The 23,070-nt window shown below is 37.5% G+C and overlaps 1 pseudogene; it reads right to left on the reverse strand.

Annotated features, from left to right (window-relative positions):
• Positions 1-11: 11 nt before the first annotated feature.
• Positions 12-22,911, reverse strand: LOC121781212 (annotated as a pseudogene).
• Between the last annotated feature and the right edge of the window lie 159 nt (positions 22,912-23,070).

Raw genomic sequence — 23,070 nt, forward strand, 5'->3', positions numbered from 1 at the left:
AGCATATCAAATTAAACAAAACAATGAAATAGATATTGAATAGTAAAAACAATGTTTAACAACTCCTTTAAATCATCATGATAACAAACTAGCATTTAAAAAATGGACAGATCACTAATTTCCATCTACAGACTAACTAAAATCACAGATTTGGCTGCTATCCTAATGCATCCATCTACCCGTTTTCATGGTCATCATTTTCCTCTTCTTGTGAGCTTGATGCTTGTCAGCAATCTTGCGCTTCCTCTTGGCATTTCGTATCGGATTCACAACAGCCATCACCTTCTCTGCTTGTTTCCTTTTGTCACGCTTCGCCTTGATGTTTTTCCGTATTTGGCTGTAAAATTGGACAAAATTCTGCACTTCAATGCGGTCTCTTATACTTTCGCTGACCTCATGCGCTAGTTGTTTCAGGTCATCTGACACGATTAAGAACGTCAGAGTTTGATGCATAAAAGTTGGTTTCTAATGATTTGAAACGGGTAAGCAATAGTCACAACTGATTCAACTACGCATGAAATCTTGGAAATAAAACTGAACAACAATAAACCTTCTGATGAAGAGTTTATTTCTTATGTATGTATTCTTGCATTTGTTTCCACTTATTTAGATAGACATTGTAACGCAGTCAGGTAAGTTTATTTTATGTTCGGACTGTAACCTAGTGTTTACTCTCTACTTGTATAGTACTCCCTCCGTCCCGCACTACTCGCACTTATTTCCTTTTTGGACGTCCCAAGTTACTTGCACTCTTTCCATTTTTAGTAAAAATTTTCACCTACAGCCGTAATTTTTGACTTTCCTATACACTCATTCCTTAATCTCCGTGCCGAAAAGGAAAGGGGCGAGTAGCCCGGGACTGAGGGAGTACACAGAACGTCATAAGTCAATGTCTTTCTTTTAGCATTTTGTAGTATGGGCGGAAAAGAGAGAGAAGTAGTTACCTGGAATAACTTTCCCGGTGAAACCTTCGCAGACTCTGTACAATGGCAGCAGTAGTTGATATGCAAAACTGCGGACATCATCAAAGTTTGTAGGCGGAGATTCTTTATAGAAATGGAGGAGTTTTGGTGATATTGATTGGTAAAAGGCAAATACAATTTTCATCTGCAGAAAAAAAAACAAATAGGTCATCAAGAGTGCTCACTCATAAATCTTGAAGTATCATAAATCCATAAAATGAAGAAATTGTTTATTTTGCAAAAAAAAAAGGAATCAATTGTATGTTGGATAATCTCAATAGCTATCAAGAGTGTTATTTTCTGTATATATAGACAAACCTGATTGGCCTCCATCTGAAAGGTAAGCTTCCCCATTCTCTGGAGAAAATAGGAAATGAATGGATGCTGATTTTTATCATGTTGGTCACTGTCAGAAATATACAATTTAAGGGTTCTCTTCCCTTTTCTTGGATCAAGAATACCAAAAGCCTTTAGGAAACGGTCTTGCTCGGCACTGTCAAGGCTTGACCAGAAACTAGAAACATCCATGTGTTCATTCTTCTCGAAGAAAGAATGAAGATGGGAAATTGAGAACACGAGGTTTTGCATGATAACTTTGCCAGCATCATCACTCGATGGCACCTTCAGCTGACAACATAAAGAAACAGCTAGATGGAAGAGTGTACTCGGTTTCATGAGATAGAATGCGTCTGCTGAGGCTTTGCTGTTATCCACTGCTGTGAAGTAAGAAGACAGAATCTGGCATGATATGTTTCGCAACCACAAGTGAGGATGCAAGAGGAATTCACAGATGGTTTCCCAAATAGCCTGTGAGAAGTTATTGAAACAAATATGAGAAGCTAAAAGAAAAAACAGAATCATTGATCAAATATTGCATAATACGAAGACTAAAGATGTAAAAGAATGATGTCAAATTTTAACGAAAAGTTCACTGAAAGCTTCAAAGAGTGAGTCAGTCCATGAGAGGCTCATAGTAATGTTCGGACAGCAAATATCCTTGTTCGTTGAGATAAGTAATAAAATGAATTTGGAGCAAACAAACATAATCAAAGTACCAAACAAGGGTATAACAGAATAAATTAACAAATGATGAAAAAAAAGTCATGCTTATGATCTGAAGATCTAGGAGAAACCTACACCCATAACCTTCTAAAACAGAAATAAACAAGAAGAATATATGTAGTACAATGACAGATAGAAGAGTGAGTTGTACCTCTAGCTCCCTATCCAGGAACAAATAATGAAATTGATTTAGGATCTTCCCTAACATAACAAGAGAATAATATGCCTCTTTCCAGAAGGAATCACTGAAACATCTGATAAATCTTGTTGAGTTGATGCAAGAGCATTGACAGCAGACTGAAGAATGTTTCTCATTGCTGGAAGTACTCTAATGAGGTGATTTTGAAAAGTCATTCCCATAACTTCAACTAGTAAACCCAAAACCTGTCAAGCAAAATTTTATTCAGAGATAATCCTAGAGCAAGAACAGAAGGACATGCAAAACCACAAGCCCAAGGTCTTTTGTCCAATAAAACTTCTCTGTTAGCAAAGAACTATAACTAATTATAAGATGAAAGATCATACCATAACCCAAATTGAAAACCATGAAGGGCATCTTTAGGATGCTAAAGTGCTCCAAAATCAGGAATCACTGACCTCGGGATTAAGTTTGAAAAAAGTAGTAATCCAGTAATAACATCAAAAACAAAAATTCACATGTTCAAGAATAGCTAGAACGATACATAAATCATGAATAGTTATCTACATAAGGATCTTATACTATGCATGATAAGCATAAACATCAAACTCAGTTCCATACTTCCATAACATATCTTAATACTAGTTCATGTGTTTTCTCCCTAAAGTATTCAAAGTTCATGAGTAACCTGTCTGATAGGGTTTAGGGTTCACCCAGTAACCTGTCTGATAGACATTAGACACAATTACATCTCAAAAGATTTCAGAAAATAACACAAACTTAAGAAATGCTTTGTTTTTGTTACTAATCTCCACAAGGAAAGCAAGCACAAGAAGCATGCTGGACAAACAGACCAGATAAAATTACAAAATTTTACAGCATTTTCCTTATTGACGAGTACAAGGCAATGCATCGGACAATAGCAATTTAACCAAACAATGCGATGCAAACTTCTGTTTATCACAACCACTTTTGTTTATATTTTATATTAAGAATTGACAACGGTTCATCTGAACTACCACTCAAGACCTAAATATCCTAATTTAATTTAAACCTTAATCTTAATCCAATAAAAACCCATGGTTGCTAAGAAGTCCAGAAGCAATAGTCTTCTAACTTGTTATCCAATGGATACAGCTAGCTTTAGGTATTTGACCCCAAGCTCCTCACTCCACAAAAATCAGAACATATAACAAGATCATGGAAAAAGGAAAAATGTTCTTTCTCCAACAAATATTATGCAGTTGTTAACGACTACAGATAGTTGTAGAAAACTCATTCCACATGGCCAATGATTAAAAAAAAACTCCCACATGAGGTCTCCAATGGTTCCAAACTACAGGGTGGTACAAGGTGAGTGTCTGAGAGATGAAAAAATTTAGCTATAAAAATTATTACACTGATTTTACCTGTGCTGCAGCACCCCATAGATTCTGTTTACCACCAAGGTACCAAGACAGGCTATACTCGAGTGCTGAGTGAAGGGAATGAGAGCTAACATGCCCAATGAGACACTTTATTGCACCAGCAGACATCTTTCTAACATTTTTGTCATCATCATTCGCCAAGGTTCCGACCAAATGCAAAAACAGTGTTTGGAACTGTGCATCCAAAACATTCCGCGGAAATTTTACTATAATAGCATGGAGCATCTCTAGGACAGCTTCCCTTCCACTGGGATGCTCGTAACTGTAGGAAATATTGGTTACACAAATTATGTTTATATTAAAATATTGGGTGCAAAATTACCAAGAATTTGGAATTGAGTATTTTCACCTTAAATTTGCAAGTAAGAAATCAAGATGTTGTAACAAGCGTTTCTGAGAAAGCTGGTAACCGAGTAGAAACTGAAGCAGGATTTTACTACACTTTTTACGAATGGGCTCATCTTGACTTTGTACCATCATCTCTGCAACAATCTGGACAAGATCATATATCTCGGGAACTACCAGCTTTCGGTGTATGATAGCCTTCAACAGTGAAAGGGTGACAAATGAGGGGCTTTTTGCAAAATCAACAAACAATGGAAACTGGATCAGCATATGCAACTGATCAGTAGAAAGTGTGACTCTCTCACTTCGCAGAAGAGTTGTTAACAACTTCATACATGACTCAGTCAACTGACTGTTAATTTTAACTGATCCCTGTGCTATAACCAACAAAGAATTCTTTATCTTATCAGCTTGCCACTGCAGGGATGGCAAAGGCAACCGCACTATCAGAGAAAAGCACCTAAATGCAGATGTTATAATGTTTTCATACTTGGAGCTCAAACATTGACCCAATAAACTTACAAAAGGGTCAAGCAATGATAAAAGTTGTCCATCATCTGCGCTAAGCTTCAATTTTTTCAAGTATTTATGCAGAACTCCAAGAGCAAATGCTGTTATCAAATGAGAAAATTGCCGATCCACAGTCACTAATCTGTTCGTTTCAATTGTTTGTATACTCTCAGCATCTCTATTATCTGCCTGGCAAATAGAATCATTTCCATGTTCATTACCTTCATCACCAATACCATCTTTAATGAGGCAATTCACAAATATGAATAGTTCAGTCTGCTCCACAGATGGATTGTTTTCAATGCCAGCAGCTATGTGTTTCAGCATATTCTCCAATTTCAACATAAGCTTTTGGTTGGGCTGCTTATGCAGATGAACAGTAACAGGGGAAAAAAGTTTTAAAGCATGAGTTTTGAAAGTGACACTCTGGGCAATCAATTTTAGAGTTTCATAAGATTTCTGCTTTCTTGTCTCTTTCATTTTAGAAGCAATCTTTTCAACCTCTTTCTCATCAGAAACACCCCCAAGTATATCATTCTGTGCAACAAAAAGGAGGTCATCTAAGCAGTAATCCAATTTCCCGCAGATGGGACTTGTGAGGAACTTAGACAGCAAGAAATTGAGTGTGTATCCTAACACATGTAATTCATAGCCTCTCTTCAGTATGCCCTTCAAGACTTTGACAATAAACTGCAAATACTCCAATCCTAGTTCCTTTAAGCAAGCAGACAGCGCAGACCTAGCCTCATCACGTACACTTTCAAGCCGGTTTTTCAGGAAGTTTGAAATACGGTGAATGACAGTAGGAAGTTGAGAGTCCATGATGTCACTGGGGAGCAATTTTAGAAGTTTTAGTGCAACCAGGCTGATGTTTACATTGATACTGTCAGAATCAGAGGCCAACAACTTTTGAACCTTGGGGAAAATATTTTTGTGCAAACTCTCCTGTACCAAAGAGGACTCCTGAAAATGGAAACGATCAAGGATGGCACAGATAAGTCGCAACAAATGTTTTTGCCTATCTGGTTTTAGTGCCAAATTGCGGAAACATCTGACTAGCAAGTCATAGTACTGATGCCACTTCATGCAACCAGATATTGATGCCAAAGCATCAATGCATGCACTTCTTATATTCTCATCCTTCCCATCTTGTGCATCAAATAGCATGCTAAAGAGCAGTGGGACAACCACTTCATAGGTGATGACCTGTAAGTTTCTAAAGATTAGTAATATAACATAGAAATTGCACTACTAGTCAGCATATCTAAAACATGTTTGATAAGCTTGCCTTCGACAGATTCCCTGAACTGACAATGTTGCTAAAGCGAGACACCGCTCTCGCTCTCCTGTGTTTCTACATTGAGAAGAATGACATAAAGCACGGACCACTTAAGTATTGCTCTAAGTTAAATATATAATTTTTCAAAGAATTAAGAAGAGGTTTACCTGCAAGTGTACTATGTTATTGAAGAAATCTTGTTCAGCATCATCACTACATAAGGCCCTATATGAATCAAGGTTTGATTCATTGGGAAGCTTCAGCACCATTTCCTTAAGCAGATCAATCCATACCTAAAACCAAAAATATGTGTTAGATAAAAAAACTGTTGCTTCCAGTAATTATCAACAAACAGCCTGATTGGCGCAATGTAGCAGGATAAATGTTCAAGAGCGGGGGAAATAACTAAGACTTGCAATTGGCAGGAAACATCTGAAAAGGCATAGAAGTAACTAAGACAGAGGAAAGGCATAGAAGTAAATGAAACAGTGAAAATATACACATCAGTACCTTTTTACCAGTGCCTTCCTTGTTCATTGCATTTCCCATATGTTTCAACAAAAAACTGTTCACTATTGCTCTAGACCACATTCGGTCAGTCTCTGGATATGCATTTAGGATCTCGCCAGAAAATTCAACAAAGGATAGAAGTAATCTGAATGCACTTTGACGTAATATCATTTCTTCAGATGACATATCATGTACCGCATGAGCCAGGATTGGCAATGCATGCTTTTCCCCAATAGTATAAAAGAATTTCACATTAACCTTCTCATAAGTAGAGAGTACAGTGTCATGGTCAAGACCACCCATCTCCATTGCAGAGGTTGCATTTAGCCCTCGAAGAATATTTGCCTGCACAACATATAGGAGAGGCTTATTCTTCTTTTTCATCCAGGGATTAGAATATAAATTATCTACGATAATTATCAAGAGGATTGCATTACCAATGTTAACAGAGAAGAATCACTGGAGGCAACAATGTCAAGAACATCACATATAGAGCTACGGATGCCCAAGTCAGCTGAAATAAGAAGTGGGGAAAGTGAACTCAAAATCTTTTTACTGATTCCACTGCCCAGGACCGTCACCACTCGGCCAATGATTTTCAATACATGGTCACAAGCATCTGCAAGAGAAAAAACATTGGTTGGTAACCAATTCAAACCATGCCTCAAAAGATTGAAATGGTCAAGAAGCTAACCAAAATTGAGGCGTTTCTTTGCAAGAAATATGAGCAATATTTCAACAAATGATTTAGCATCTGATGGTTCCTTCACATACACCGATAAAAAGTTGAAGATAGTGATCTCTCTTTTTCCAGGGTATTTAATCAAAGGCCTACAGAGAAAATAGGTCAAAGGTCCCCAAATATAGAATATCAAAAGAAATTTCAAATACACATAGAAATTTGTTCTATATATTTGGAGACATTCAAATTTCTGTTGTGAGAATACAATTGGGTTTAGAAACATATTCCACAAGAAGAGAAATTATGGAGCACATGTAGAAAAAAAAATATATGAGAAAGAAAACATCATGGCATAGCTTTAAGCTGAAGCCAATCACAAGTCAATATCAATGCACAAAAACACAACATTGTCAAGCTTCCACTATCAAGTGACTGCGATGGGGAAATGAATACCTTTTAGTCGCATTGGTTTTGGTGAAAATACAATGCAAGCCGCAGATGAGCTTATCAAGATGAGGAAGTAAAACTCTTTTGACTGTGGCATCTTCAGTATCCAGTGCATTGTCAAGCTTCAACAAGTTCTTAGTGAACTTCAAGATACAAGACAAAATGGATTCTGAAGCTGGAGGAACACTAAGCATAGAAAAAATGTCGGGTACCAGATTCTCCTCCTTTGATAATAGTGGAACAAGTTTGTAGCTTTTACTCATTGCAATAAAACAATAAAACAGTGAACTTGGCTTTTGGCTATGAAGGCATTCCTTCTTAAATTTAGCAACCAAAGGTTTTACTGATGTAAAGAACATTTCCCAAAATGCACCTCCAAAATTATGATCATCGTATTTGCTAAGAACAATATTTACGACCTTAAGGCCTAAGGACCTCAACTCCCTGATTTGCTTCCTATCCTGCAAATGACCAAAATTTAAAGAATAAGTCATACCCAACAGAAAGTAATTGCGTTAGCAGTTGGATAAAATATTTGAATACAATTGCAGAGAAGGTAATTTGCTGGATTTAAAGGAAGTCTTGAAAACAACTGGAAATTTACAAAGAAAAGCAGAATTATAAGAGTTAACCCACAGAAAAAAAAATATAAAAAAAAGGAATATTTCATCCTTGTGACTCCACAAAGCATACAGGTCTATCCTACACAAAAGATGCAGAAATCCAAGTATCATACGGGTTACACATGGAAAACACTAGAGTTTTACAGAACAAAAGCAAGATGGCATAAAATAATTCCTGAAATCCCTGATATAACGTAAAAGTATTTTTAAATGGCTCTGATGTCAAATTTCCATGTTGACTGGGTCGCTTTTGATTTATACGAGAAATGCAGATAATTTAATCATTAAGCATAAAATATGGAAAAACTGTCTACAGCTTCTATCATTCTCATCAATATAAAAACAGTTCCTGATAAACATGTAAATGCAGACAGGACACAGGAAAGGGGGGAAGGCGGACATTAAGCAGATCAGTCCTCAAATCTTCTCCATACTAGAAAAGTAGAGTGTTATGAAAAAGAAAAGTTAATCAATCCAATTTGACTTCAAATAATTACCTTGTTATCCATTTCATCATTGTCATGCACCTCCGGATCTATAGAAGAGTTCTCTACAGGAGATGACTCACTTGTTTTACTGCCAAGAGCTGATGTGCAGCTCAATGAGATGAGGACAACACAGTTCATCAGTAGATTAAGGAAGGGTTTAAGGCGCGATTCATCAAAAACTGCCAAAATATCTTCAACAACGTGCAGGAAACCATATTTCTTCTTCAAAGATAGGCTTTCTATGGTATTTGATGTTAAAAGATTCAGGATTTCAGGTGCGTCAACCTCAAATTGATGACTTTTTGATGACGCCCAACAAAATTTGCTCATTTCATCACCACCTTGAGAGACGGGAAGCAGGGGCTTAACTAATAGCCAGAAGAAAAGAGGAAGCTCATCAAGATCAAGCTCAGCTAAAAATCCTAGAACTGCCTTTCGATGATGTACACTTGCATTCTGAAAAGGTAAGACACCTCATTGAGAATTAGATCAGATTAGTGACAATTTAAAATGAAAGCAACACACAGTAAGAGAGCATGCTACAAACTGGAGTCAAGACCATCCATCATCCAAGTTCTAAATACAATACCTTCTGGGTACCAAGCATCTTTAAATTTCTAACTTTTGGTATCAGTATCCGTACGACTATAGGCACAAGATAAGCTCTATGTCGCTCATCAACAGAATCCATCGAGGTCCTGGATAAGCTCCACCTGGAAAGCTCATCCCGCAGATTTTTTGCATTTATTAGATTTTTCAGATTCTCATTGTATGGAAGTAGAAAGTCATCCTTCCAGTTCAACAGGCAGTCAAGAACTTTACTCTGTATATCAGCATCATTTTGGTCGAGAAGCCTGTAACACCAATATGACAAACAAGCCCAACCCAAACACAAAAAAGTAAGATAAAAGGAATGTGGGGAAAAAGGAACAGGCGAAATAAAATAAATACTAATATGTAACTGCAGCCACTTGTCAAACCAACCTGTATAGAAGAACATCTTTCAGAAATAGGCCTTGATAAAAAGACCTAGGATTCCGCAACACTCTGAACAAACTCAACCACTCTTTAAGAACTCCCTTCCACTCTTTCCCTTTATGATCCAGTGTATATGATTCAACACTGCAAATTTGAAACGAAAAGTTACAGATGGTCATTGGTCAACTATGATAATTTCATACAGACAAGAAGAATAAGCAAATATAAGAGAAAATAATAAGCATAAAAGCACCTAGTGACTTCTTCAACACTGTAACCCAGATATTTAAGAAACAGAGGTACGATTTGCCGAGAGTGAGATTCAGCCATAGAAGGTACTTTCTGTAAAGACTGAATCAAGAGGGACAAGATTGTTACGCAGGGAGTACTGTCAAATACACAAATGATATCAGAGTTGAAGCATCCAACCAAACCTACATAGTCACCACAAAGTCAATAGTTATGGCGTTGTAAGCACAGAGGTTAGCAGGTATTGAAGAGACAATACGTCCATAAGAGAAAAGAGAGGAGTTAGAAACACAAAAATATAAATTTAATTTTCCAGAAACAATTACCAGCGTCTTCCATAGAGTCATTATCCTTTCTATCATGTTGACCATGAGATGCTAGAAAATCAGACTGACACTGTTCAAGATAATTAATAAATCTGTTCCACACGACCCCGAAGTATTTGCCAACGAGGGCAGTGAGGCACTCTAAAGCTGGATTCCACAAATAGCTAAATCGGTTATGAAGTATGCCAAAAATTCCATTTAAAGCAGCAATGACATATTGATCAGCAACTCTATGACCACTCAGAATCGTCTGTAATTTAGAAATTAGGAGAATAACTTTACGGCTTGTTGCGATTGAAAGAGTTGTCTCTTCAACAGATCTGAGTAGGTTGAGAACCTAGGATTAAAAAAACTGATAATATTGCACCTGACACAAGATATTGCATAATAAGGCACAAATTATGTAAAAGAAATAGTACATTGTTATGGAAGTCATCTACTAGACTAGTCTCAACACCATCAATTCCTGAATTATTTTCGACAGGATGGTTCTTAGCTGAATCTCGATCATGTACAGATTCATAATGACACAGTATGCGCAGGGTAGAAAGGCGGATCTCTCTATTCGCATGGCTCAGGTTTTCAGAGAATATGTCTAGAGCAGCCAATGACTTTCCAGCTATAGACTCCGAAAGATAAAATTGGCATCTCCCATGTGATTCCCTGAAAGAACAGAATACATTGCCATGTCATGAAAGGTGTCATAGAATTAGGAGAAAACAAACACAGACACAAAATATATAATTATGAGGAAAATAACAGCTTACCCGGAGACTGAATCCAATATATCTGCTACAGCAGATAATATGTGAGGTGACAACTTATATCTTTTAGCAAGATCCAAGAACTTTGTCATTGCAGACACTTCATAAGGAATACCCCTCCTAGACACCAACTTGTCATAAGAACGCAAGGCAGCCCCAAGTAAGCAATACCAAGTGTCTTGCTGTAAGCCTGCCTCAACAAAAAGACCACAAATATATGTGAATTAAGCAAAAAAGTAAATAGAAAGATAGAACTGATCATTAGAATATATTTCTATAGTCTACTCAAGTTGAAGCAGAATACAAAGTTCTTGAAGCGAAATGAGTACAATGAGTAATACGAATTGCTGTCTATTAAGGACGACTAAGCATCAGTTATCGACTTACTGGATTCGACTATTAGAAGCCTGTCGATTGCATTTATCAAATCCATTAGTACAGAAGGATTTTCTTGGACATCTGCTAAATGAGAATAGCAACCAATAACTGCCCATAAGACAGCCAATTTATCCGGTTGAGCAGGACACAACTTCCCTTCTACAGAATTACTGATTTCTCCATTCCAGTAACGAAGAGTCTCTTCAAAAAACACAAAAGTCCTTGAGAACTTCTCCTTGGATTTCCCTTCCCAAAAGCTAGAGCTATTCACTTCCAGTTTATCACAGAACTTCATCATCAAACACATGACTTCTTCAACATATACTTTTATTAAATTAGTTAATGCACTGCAGTACAGAAAAATAAATAAGATAAAGAAAGCAAAACTAATGAATTATAAAATAACAGGTGGCTGCTAAATTACCGCATTATATTTGTTCCAAAGACATGGTAAATACTGGGGTCCTTCAAGAGAAGATCTCCAAGGAAAGTCAGTAGACTGTAAGGAAACATCCATGTGAGGCACAAAGAGAAGAGAACAAAATTGTTGAATTATTAAAAAATTAGAAAGCATACCTTTGACTTCTTATATCAAACACCGACTCCCACTTTACAGAAACCCGCAGCAAGGCCGGCATATTCTTAGTATCAGAGAGACCACCAATTACACAAAGTATTAATTGCAGAACTTTTTCAATAACTTCGGAGTGTGGGTCTATGTAATTCATGGCAAGAGAGTGAACAACAAAAGTTTCCACAAGCTGGTCGACGAGTTTGACCAAGGGTTCAGAAGCTGTACAGAATAAAACTTCATTAACAACAGAATCGGTAAATGGAATCAAGAAACAATGCTAGCCACTTGAAGCCCACCTGTCATTTTCCCAAGATTATCATTTTGCAAGGTAGAAATAAGCATGGCCAAAAGACGAGTCAGGTGTATAAAGTTCTCCTTCGTCATAGATTCTGTTAACTTTTCCAGCAAGCATTCCCATATGAAAGAAAATTCATTTGGATCTAGCTCCACATGCAGTCTCTCAAAGGTTAGAATAAGAGCTTCAAGAACTGGTCCCGAATCTGGATGTCCGTATTTAGGAACAAATGAATGGATTACAATACAAATTCAGGGGAAAAGAAATGGTAAATGCATAGAATGTGATGAGGTAACGTAATACCAAGATCACAGACATAGGAGATCAAACAGCACTTCATAACTTTAAAGGTTATACAATGTGCTTGTTTTCATTTATATTTGTGCACTAGAAAATTTACATCATAATTATGAGAAATTCCACTATTCTTATAAAAGGATGGCGAAAGACCAAATTTGCATCACTAATGAGCATTTATTAGTAATATTCAGTAATTAAAGGCTAATTAACTTTCAAGGAACTCTGATTCAAATGGCAACTTACTCAACCAAATAACTGAAACTACAAAGATTAGCGAAATGTTATGCTAATTTCTAATGAATTTCTTACACAGCAATATCCAAAACCAAGCAGTATAACTGAATAAGGGCATGCAAAACAAGTACAGACCTTTAAAGTTTTGGCCATCAATATTGAAGGAAGATTCATCAACCAGAAGTGGCAACACTGTCTCGGTCCTTGAGTGCAATCTTGACGAGGTGATTCTCATAACATGAGATAGTAGAACACTAACACCAGAGTTCCTAATTTCTGATGGTTCCCCAACAACTTCAGTCATAAGTTTCTCAATACCTGCCAACATTTGATAAGAAATTATCTCTTCAGAAGAATATGAGAATAGACTACACATAGAAGTACTAAAGAGCACATATAATAGGTGACACTTGGATATCAAATGATTTATCAAAACAAAATGGGTAAACATAATCTACATCCATCTCAAAAGAAGTTCTTGCATACTCAGTTATCAGAAATGTCACTAGCATGCATAGCACATGGGAAATATAAAAGAACTTAATGTAATGTTGACTAGGAAATCAGATAAACGGATGCTTTATGCAAGGCATATGCACCAGGGACTGGTCAATAGTCAATAATATTCTTAAGAGAAAAGTAAAGGACAACTTCACCTGGAAAAGATATCATACCTCTCTTTAGTTGCTCAATTGGTGCTTTCCTAAGCAAAAATGACACCGACTCAGCCATAAATTCTCGAACATAATCTTTAGGGTAGTATCTTAACTTTTCCGTGATACTGCAAGAATACAACAGGAAAGGAGAAAATCAATAGAAGAAATGAAAAGTTATGCATATATGAAAACCAACTATAACCATTTAACTTTGGATTTGTTATTTTAAGAATCGGAGATTGCTTGGTTAGTGTTAGGAGAAAATAGATCAAAAACAATAAAATATCATGCATATGAGTATATGACATCTATAGGAAACCCATAAACATAGAAATGCATGGACAGTTGGACATACAAGACTTTTATTTGGTTCTCATATTCAGTGATATATCATGTTAATTCAGACAATTCAGAGCTCAATGAATAATTCTAATAAAATCAAATTTAAGGAACCAGTTATGTTCTATTTTAGATAAAGAAATCAGAGCTGAATGAGTAATTAAACCAAATCAACTTTTAAAACCACCAATACAAACAATGCTACCTTAGAATATGGCCAACATCTTTTATAAGATACTTCTGCAGGTACATCATTATGCACGACCATGATGTGAATATCTGCAGCAACAACAGAAATCTCGTATCAGATGTTTCCAAAATAAGAAAAAAAAAATGGACCATAGGTACATGAAAAACTCTTAGACCTGCTCAATTAGCTCTGGGTCCTTATCAGCACCACTTTGAAGAAGCGATTCTAAAGAATCAATAATTGTTGAAAGAAATCTGCAAAAGGCAAGATACAATTAATGTGAACATATTGGAAGACAGTGTTAATGAAGGGAAACAAAGTCAAACACTTAACATGCAGTTGGAGTTTCGATTCTACAATTGCAACATAGAAAGGCCAGGAACATGAGTTGTTTCCCAGCCTCCACACACACCCCAGCCCATGGGCTCTCGAGTTTCCAATAAATATACAATTTTCATCATCAAAAAGTTATATCTTACTCTCTCCGTCCGCCATTAGGAGTCCTGGTTTACCATTTTAGTCCATCCGTTATTAGGAGTCCTGGTTCACTTTTACTATAAATGGTAAGTAGACCTCACTTTCCACTAACTCATTCCACTCACATTCTATTATAAAACTAATATATAAAAATGGATCTCACATTCCACTATCTTTTCCCACCCACTTTCCTTTATGTTTCTTAAATCCCGTGTCGAACTCGAATGGTGGACTCCTTATCTTGGTGCAAAACATGCTTTCAGCATGCATACACTATTTATAACAAATTGTATCTAGAGAACATTATAACAAACTCAAGAGACTTGAATAACTGAACAACAGAAAATAAAAGTGAAGGGGAACTTACGGTGTAAAATCCTCCACGAGATCTCTAGATAAAGCAGAAATCAGTCTGGCACACACAAAATAAATCCCACCAAGAAAAGTAAGATCATCAGATATGACTAAATTATAAGGACTTTAAACTATCAAGAATAATGCTGCACCAAATTATAAAGACGTGAATATGATCAAGATAGAAACTTCAACCACAAGAATTTAGATCAATTACTACAACTAACATAAGCATAAAAAAAGGTTAGCAGCACTGCTCTAATATTAAATACACTACAAGCAATTACAGAAAATGGAAGGACTGATAGGTAAGTGATGCTTAAAGTAGATTATAAGAGACAATGAAGTCCTTATTCACCATCATCATCGCATATACGAAAACAAATATGTATACCTCATGTAATAACTTCAATGAATATGCATACCTCAGCATTGGCTCAAGTGATAGCATCCCTTCCATTTTCAATCCAGACAGAAGTCTTGATATAATCAAACCCTTCTGCAAGATAATTTGTGGAAGTGTCTGTACCAGAGGAAAAATCTCCTCATAAAATGATATAAAATCCTCAGCAGTGTTCAGCTCCTGTATAACAAAAGTTGCAGAATGAGGATATCAAACACTAAAGGCATATAAAAAAAAGATTAATATCAACTGATTTTTTGTAGAAAGTATCTCCAATAATCAGCCTGCAGATTAGTCTTTGAGGTACTAGACACCCAAGTATGGAAGGAGACGAGATAAATTTCATGGTGAAAACAATGAAGTGGCTATATGGTGGCAGACAATTTGAAGAAGGTGACAGGAGAAAGATATCCAGAAAAAAATTATAAAAAAAAGACTGCAGTTTGGACTCTAAATGAAGAATTGCTTAAATCTTAGCAGGATTTAGAGTAGTCACATATTGCTAAATGATATAGTAACAGCAGGCAAGAAAGACCATGCAATTGCAAAAAAAAACGAGTAGATTTTACAATAGGCAAGGCAAAGCATGCCATAGAACTGACTTCAAAGCAGATATGTAAACTTTAATCCATGCAGGCGAGTGCACAAAAAAGCTAAAGTTTGTTTGATCTAAAGAGTCTGTGGTCTCATTCTCTACGCAATTTCTCAACCCAAATGGTTAAAGCCAGTTGCAAGTGCTCATATTTCTTTTTCAATGTACATCACTTTTGGCATCAATAAGAGTATTCCAAAACCAAAACATTATAGCGAAAAAAAAGACCCAAAAACGACTATAAAATGAAACATATAAAGGGATTAAGCAACGTACTCTGTATTCTATAAGACAATCACAGAAAAAGGACGAGCCTCCCGAGGGTACAGATTTCATTGGGTCCAGACTTCGGTATACATCTATGTCAATTTCCTCAACTCTTTGTGAAAACGTCTTGAACTGCATCAAGCAGTAACATCATTAATCAATTCGCATACAATTATACACAAGCAATAATAAAAAAATCTCCTGACTTGAAAATTCTAGTATAGTATTCATTATGCAACAATGAATCACAAATGTAATCACAGAAAAACACAATAACCTTTTTCTAGCAAGTCGTATCACTCAAATAAGGGAAATTCGGGTTTATGGGGGAGTTTACACTAAATATTACGTAAATGTACCCATTTTGTTATCTATTCCACAAATGGGAAAAACGCCAACCACATTGGCGTTTTTATTAGTAAATACGCCAACGTCATTGGCGTGTTTTAAGGTAAATACGCCAACGATGATGGCGTTTTATACTTGTGCCGTATTTTGGGTGTATGCTCTCGGATTGTAATTACGATTAAACACGCCAACTTGGTTGGCGTGTATAAATAAAAAAACGCATTTGTAAATGGCGTGTTTTCTTTGTTGAAACGCCGAACATATTGACGTTTTGTAAAAGACGCCAACCGGAGTGGCGTATTTACTTAATCATGAAAAACGCCAACCTGAGTGGCGTGTTTAATCAGACTGATATATCAGGCGTTCCTCCCCCAAATCGCGAAAACCTCACAACACACAGCCTTCGCGATTTCTCCAGCTGCGCGCCTTCTCTCCGTGATTTCGGCCTACATTCATCAATCGGTGCTATTCTCCCCCAAATTCATCTATTTTATTCGGTTAGTATGCTTACCTTTTACATAATTATAGTAATTGGTGGATAGCTAGGGTTTGTAATGGGTTGTGAATTGAGTAGAAATATTATGCATTTTGGATTGGTTGAATGATATTATTGTTGATTATTATGTTGGATTGTGTTGGGTTTAAGTTAATTTGTGTATAAATTTGATTATAAGCCTAAACCCTAGGGTTTTTATAGCTAAAAAATTGGGCAAATTGTTTTGATTTATGTGGGTTTTGGTTGATTAGTTTAGATTGTTAAATTTGTTTATATTGTTAGGTTTGTCAAATTGAAATTGGACAAATTGAAAATGTTAGGTTAGGCAAAATTGAAATTGGTAGGTTGGGCGAATTGTTAATTGAAATTGTTAATTTTGTGTAGGTGAATTGGTTTATGATTTTGAATGTGCAATGTTGTGTAACTTGCTTATTTGATGTTGGTGTTCAATTTTGTGATATTGGATTAAATTGTATCTAATTATTGAAATGGTTTATGGTTGGTTATTGTTGAATTTGGTTTATGAAATTGGATTAAATGTTATGGTTGGTTATTGTTGAATTTGAATTATGTAGGTAAATTATGGCATCATCTTCAACCTCTCGTCGTCGGCTTGCATGTGGTCCTGCGGATCCATCTGTATTATATTTTCAGAGACAACACGTCTCTAACAACATATGGGCAGGAGTTCCATCCGAAGATGTACGCTGCCGACGATTTGAAGGAAAAATTTGGGATGTTCCCATCCAGCAACATGTCTTGGCAATAGTGGACCAGATGGGGTTTGGGGGTATGTTAAGGTGTGGTAAACCAAAAGAAATTGACCACCATCTTATCACAGCTCTGATTGAACGTTGGAGGCCAGAGACTCACACGTTTCACTTTCCAGTCGGTGAAGCGACTGTGACACTGGAAGACGTGGAGGTCTTATGGGGCCTGAAAGTTGATGGAGAGGCTCTGACAACTTACATCCCCCCGACGGACGCGGGATATTGGACAGACAGGTGTATGGATTTTCTAGGATTCATACCGGAAGCATCCGAGTTGAAGGAAATGGCTTTTAAGCAGACGAGCTTATCGCGCCAATTGAGGATTGAGCTGTCTGATGACCACGAACACTACATATATGCTCAGCGGGCTCGTATCTATTGTCTGCTATTACTTGGTGGTCTGATGATCCCCAACGCCACCGGAAATAAAATTCCGTTCTTCTACCTACACTTTTTCATGGATATAGAACGGTGTTCTACATATAGCTGGGGTGGGGCGACGCTTGCTTGCTTGTACCACAATTTGTGTGAAGCGGCCGTTGGTAAGAGGACGGATGTAGGGGGAGCCTTAACTCTATTACAACTTTGGGCTTGGGAGAGAATCCTAAATATTAGACCGAGGATGCTAGATCCCGTGCATACAGACTATCTACCATGTGCAAGCGCGTAAGTTGTTCATTAATTGCGTTTTTAAACTTAATGTTCATCAATTTTCGTGTTCTTCGCTCATAATTTAAATTTTTTAGATGGAATGGCCCGGCGTCATATGTAAAAGCACCCGGACATTGTGTTGAAAATTTCCGAGATCAGTTCTCCATGATGCATCCTAATCAGGTACTTCATATATTTATAAAATGTTTTTGGTTTTTTTGTTTTTTGTTTTTATGGAAATTATTTTGAAAAATTTGTATCACATGTAGTTTATTTGGAGGCCTTATCTCCACCGGGAGTTGCCGGAAAGTTGTGATGCCGGTCGTCCTATATGGATGTCGATCACAACGCTTATTTGTTGGAATCTGGCTGAGCCACACCTGCCACACCGAGTGTTGCGCCAATTCGGGATTGTCCAACCGTATATCCCGGATCTCCCCCGGTTCCACGGTTCTGATTTTTTGAAACAGGATCGTCGTGGAAAAGCTGGTCGGAATTGGGTTCAATGGCACGCCAATTATATACAGGAGTGGGACAACAGACACTTTACGATATGGACTGATCTGGAGGACAGTACTGAGCCTGTTGCAACGGAAGAATATATGAATTGGTTTCGCCAGATCACTGTGGTGTATTTAACCAAACCCGGCGTGCATGCTGAACAGGGATTCCACGAAACGGCATCTTCTCATAACTTTACGGTACATTATTTATACTTAACTAAACCCTGATTACTTATTTAAATTCATATTATGATATGTACTTAACTTTAAAAAATTGTAGGTGGAGACGCTTCACAATATACGCCACTTTCTAAGTGGCCGAGCTGCGACAGGACATTTCTGTCCGGATATGGAAACCATTTCGAGGATGGTTGAAGAAGGACTGCAGATATCCGGGGAGCCTCAGCTGATGGACTATCCTCCTTCGCAGCGCTCTGCAATGGACGTGGACGTACCCATAAGGCAAAAGGCAAAACGACGAACCAAGCAGAAAACCACCCGCGGAGAGTCGTCATCTCAGTTCGTACACAACTCCGATGACGATTTTGAGGAACCACCTCCGCCGAGCTCTGCAGTTCGAGGCCGTCATTCTATTAGCCATACCGGTGGTACCGGAGAAGATATTGGCCTCAGTGATGTCCCCGTTTCTCCACCGCGGTCGTCTGTGCAGGAGGATCTTGAGAACGCTGTTGTTCAAGATACTCCTCCCTCAAGGATCCCTAAATCTACATCCACTATTGGGAAGGGGATACGGCGTCTGTTTATGCGGAAACGTCGTGACGATTGAACTAATTTGAACTCTTGATATTACTGTAATTTGATATTGATGTTTTTTCATTTGATTTGAACTCATTGATTTTAAGTCTTTATGATTAAGTCTTTAAGTTAGTTTATATTTTGCCCGTTTTTTCTACAACGAATGCGGACATTCTGAACAAACACGCCATTCCCGTTGGCGTTTTTAATTAAGACGTCATTCCCGTTGGCGTGTTATTTAAAAACGCCAACGCCATTGGCGTTTTTAAGTTAGTTTTTTCTTTGCTCCTTTTTTCTACGCCGAAAGCGGACATTCTGAACAAACACGCCAGTCCCGTTGGCGTGTTTCAGCAATAACACGCCATTCACGTTGGCGTTTTAAAGTGAAAAGACGCCAATTAAGTAGGCGTCTCTTTAATTGGGAGTTGTCTTGCGCCTCTCAACACATTGTTGTAAGATTCCACCATATTAGTGGAAACCTCACCCCATCTTTTGTGTTTGTCATACGCCAGATTCCATTTTTCTAACTCCACGGCATCAAGGTACTGCAAAGCCTCGTTGTTGACGTTTCGAAGTAAACGACGTCTGATCTTAAACTTGCGCTTCTTGGTAGCAATACCAATTTTCCAAACAAGTCTTTTGACCATGATACCTTTGTGATTCTGCAAACATTCTTTCTAACATGTACCAAGCAAAATCTGTGATGACCCACATTGGGTTCTTCTTTCCATATGGGAGAATTCATTGCATCTATGATTCCCACATGCCTATCAGATATGACACATATTTCATGCTTTGCTACATGAAGTCTAATGCGTTCCATAAACCAATTCCAACTTTCTTTGGTTTCCTCATCAACAATGGCATATGCAACAGGCAAACATTTCTTATTAGCATCAAATCCAACGGCAATAAGAATTTTACCTCGACATCGTCCACGTAGATGAGTTCCATCAACCGTTAAAACTGGTTTGCATAGTTGAAAAGCCTCCACAGCTGGTCCAAAAGCCCAGAATACGTACTTGAATACCTTGTTCATACCATTGCTTAATATGTCATCGTGCATCCATTCCACAATTGTGCCAGGATTTTGTCTTTGCACTTCATTCAAATAAGCTGGTAAAACTTTGAACGACCACTCCCATCCACCGTATACAAGCTCAATCGCTATCCTCCGAGCATACCATGCTTTCTTGTAACTAACTTTGACATGAAATCTATTTTCAATATCCGCCACAATTGCTTTTACCTTGTAGCAAGGATCGTTTTCTATCTGATGGCGAACACTCAACGCTATCATACCCGACGAAAGATTAGCGTGGCCATTATAGTTACGATCCCCCATGCAAGTATGAGCAGTGCTGAACACTCTAATTTGCCAGTGTTCATCATGCTTCCTCAGTGTTGCTCGGCACTCCCACAAACATTTAGGTAAGGACGTATCTTTCGGATTTCCCTGTGGCCACTTACAAACTGCATGCCATCTCTTTCCTTTACTTTCAACAACTGTATATTGTCGGATTTTTTCCAAATGCCAATGAGTCACAGCTGCCTTCAATTCCAACTTCGTTCTAAATTTAGTATGCAAACCGACATTGGTAGGATCCTTTTCACTCCAATAATGCACACTGGGATCATCACGCTCAAAGTTTTTGGGATCAAAACTATCATATGGACCTGGTAAGGTGCGAAAGTAGTTGATTCCAGGCTGTGGGAACTGTGGAACTACTCTTCCTCCAACTGCCCTTCCACCAACTGATGTTTCTCCAACTGCTGTTTCTCCAAGTGGAATGGATGGTCTTGAAGCAACAAATTGTTCATCATCCGACGGATCACCATCTGAGTCTGTACTAACCGTGTCGGAATCTTCAGAATTATAAGGTGATTGTGGATCAAGAAAGTCGGCTTTATCAGGACCTATTATGTCCTCCACCACATCACAATTGTCACGATCCCCTAAATGCACGCCTCCAGCTTCAAAATCTTGTGTTGCAGCTAAATATGGTTCTTCGGCTCTCGTAGACGTACCAACATCAAAATCTTGTGTTGCAGCAAAATATGGTTCTTGGGCTCTCGTTGACGTACCAGCATCATAACTTATGACATGATGACTATGATGTTGAGTAATTGCCGAATACTCAACATATAATTCAATTACACCTCCAATAACCATACTCTCACTAAACATTAGTTGCATGCATACTTCTTCTAGTTGAACACCTATAAACGTGACTCCGGATCCAAAGCATATAGTACGTTTCCATATTATTTGAATATTGTTTTCATATATGCTTATCCCCATCCTTTCACAAATTTTTTCCACAAGGTCATCGTACGAAATTGTTTCATCCAACATAATGAATCCTTTAGCAAAAGGAGGATCATACGAAATAACTGCTCCGGGAATTATCTTTCCACCCCAATATAAATTGACACACCACGTCATACTATCTGCAATAATGTAAAACACAAATAAATATGTATTATTTTTACATTCATCATTATGTAGAGTTAGCCAAAAAATTGACAAAATAATTCTATTAAATACACTACAATATGTATTATCATAACAATCCATAAAATATACTATAACATATAATAGCATAACAATTGGTCAAAATATTTCCATTAAAATATATACTATCATAATAATCCATCAAAATATTAGTGTACCCATAATAATTGGTCAAACTATTATATTAATTACACTACAATATATATTATCACAACAATCAATCAAATATTGGGGGAGATCTGATAAGGATATGGTTGAAATTTGATAGACTAACCGATTAGAAGGACTAATGGTTGAAAGAATTAGCCAAATTCAAAATATCCACGCTTAAATCCACCACCGGGTCGACCCGAGCGAAAGGTTTTTATGCGTTTGGGAAGGGTTTTCGCGTTTTGGGGAGGGAAAGTGTTTAGGGTCGCGATGTTGGGGGAGATCTGATAAGGATATGGTTCAACAGAAACACGCCGCTCAAATTGGCGTTTTTAAGAATAACACGCCAACCTCAGTGGCGTTTTTATTAGTAAATACGCCTACTGCATTGGCGTTTTATTAATTAAACACGCCAACTACATTGGCGTTTTAGCTTAAAACACGCCAATGAAGTTGGCGTTTTTTACCGCCGCTGTATTTGGCGAAAATACACCTCCAATACGACGCGAAGATAAACGCCAATGAGGTTGGCGTTTTTACTAATAGAAACGCCAATGTGGTTGGCGTTTTTCCCATTTTTGGAATAGATAACAAAATGGGTACATTTACGTAATCTTTAGTGTAAAGTGCCCCATAAACCCGATTTTCCCCTCAAATAATCCAAAAACAGTAATAAAACACACAAAAAAACTGAATTGTGTTGGTGTAAGCTTACGACGAAGCGGCGGCGGCCGGTGGATTTATTGAGAGACTTTACTGCCCGAGCGTCGGAAGAAGTCGCCATGATTGAATTATTCTGAAGTGAAGTGGCGGCCGGAATGCGTGAAATTGAACGCCGCTCACTGAGCTCCGTCGAAGCCCCAAGTCTGGGTTTTAGCTAGGTTTGGAGGAAAGAGGGTTTTAGTTTTCGCCCTAAACTTATTTATTTATTATTTCCAATTTTACTTTTGCTGACCCCTCATGTATAATAAAACAAAATTCTGAATTTTAATCCAACTAAAAACATTTTTTTATGTAATCACTGATTTTGG

Source organism: Salvia splendens, chromosome 20 (assembly GCF_004379255.2).
Source record: "Salvia splendens isolate huo1 chromosome 20, SspV2, whole genome shotgun sequence".
Classification (NCBI taxonomy): domain Eukaryota; kingdom Viridiplantae; phylum Streptophyta; class Magnoliopsida; order Lamiales; family Lamiaceae; genus Salvia; species Salvia splendens.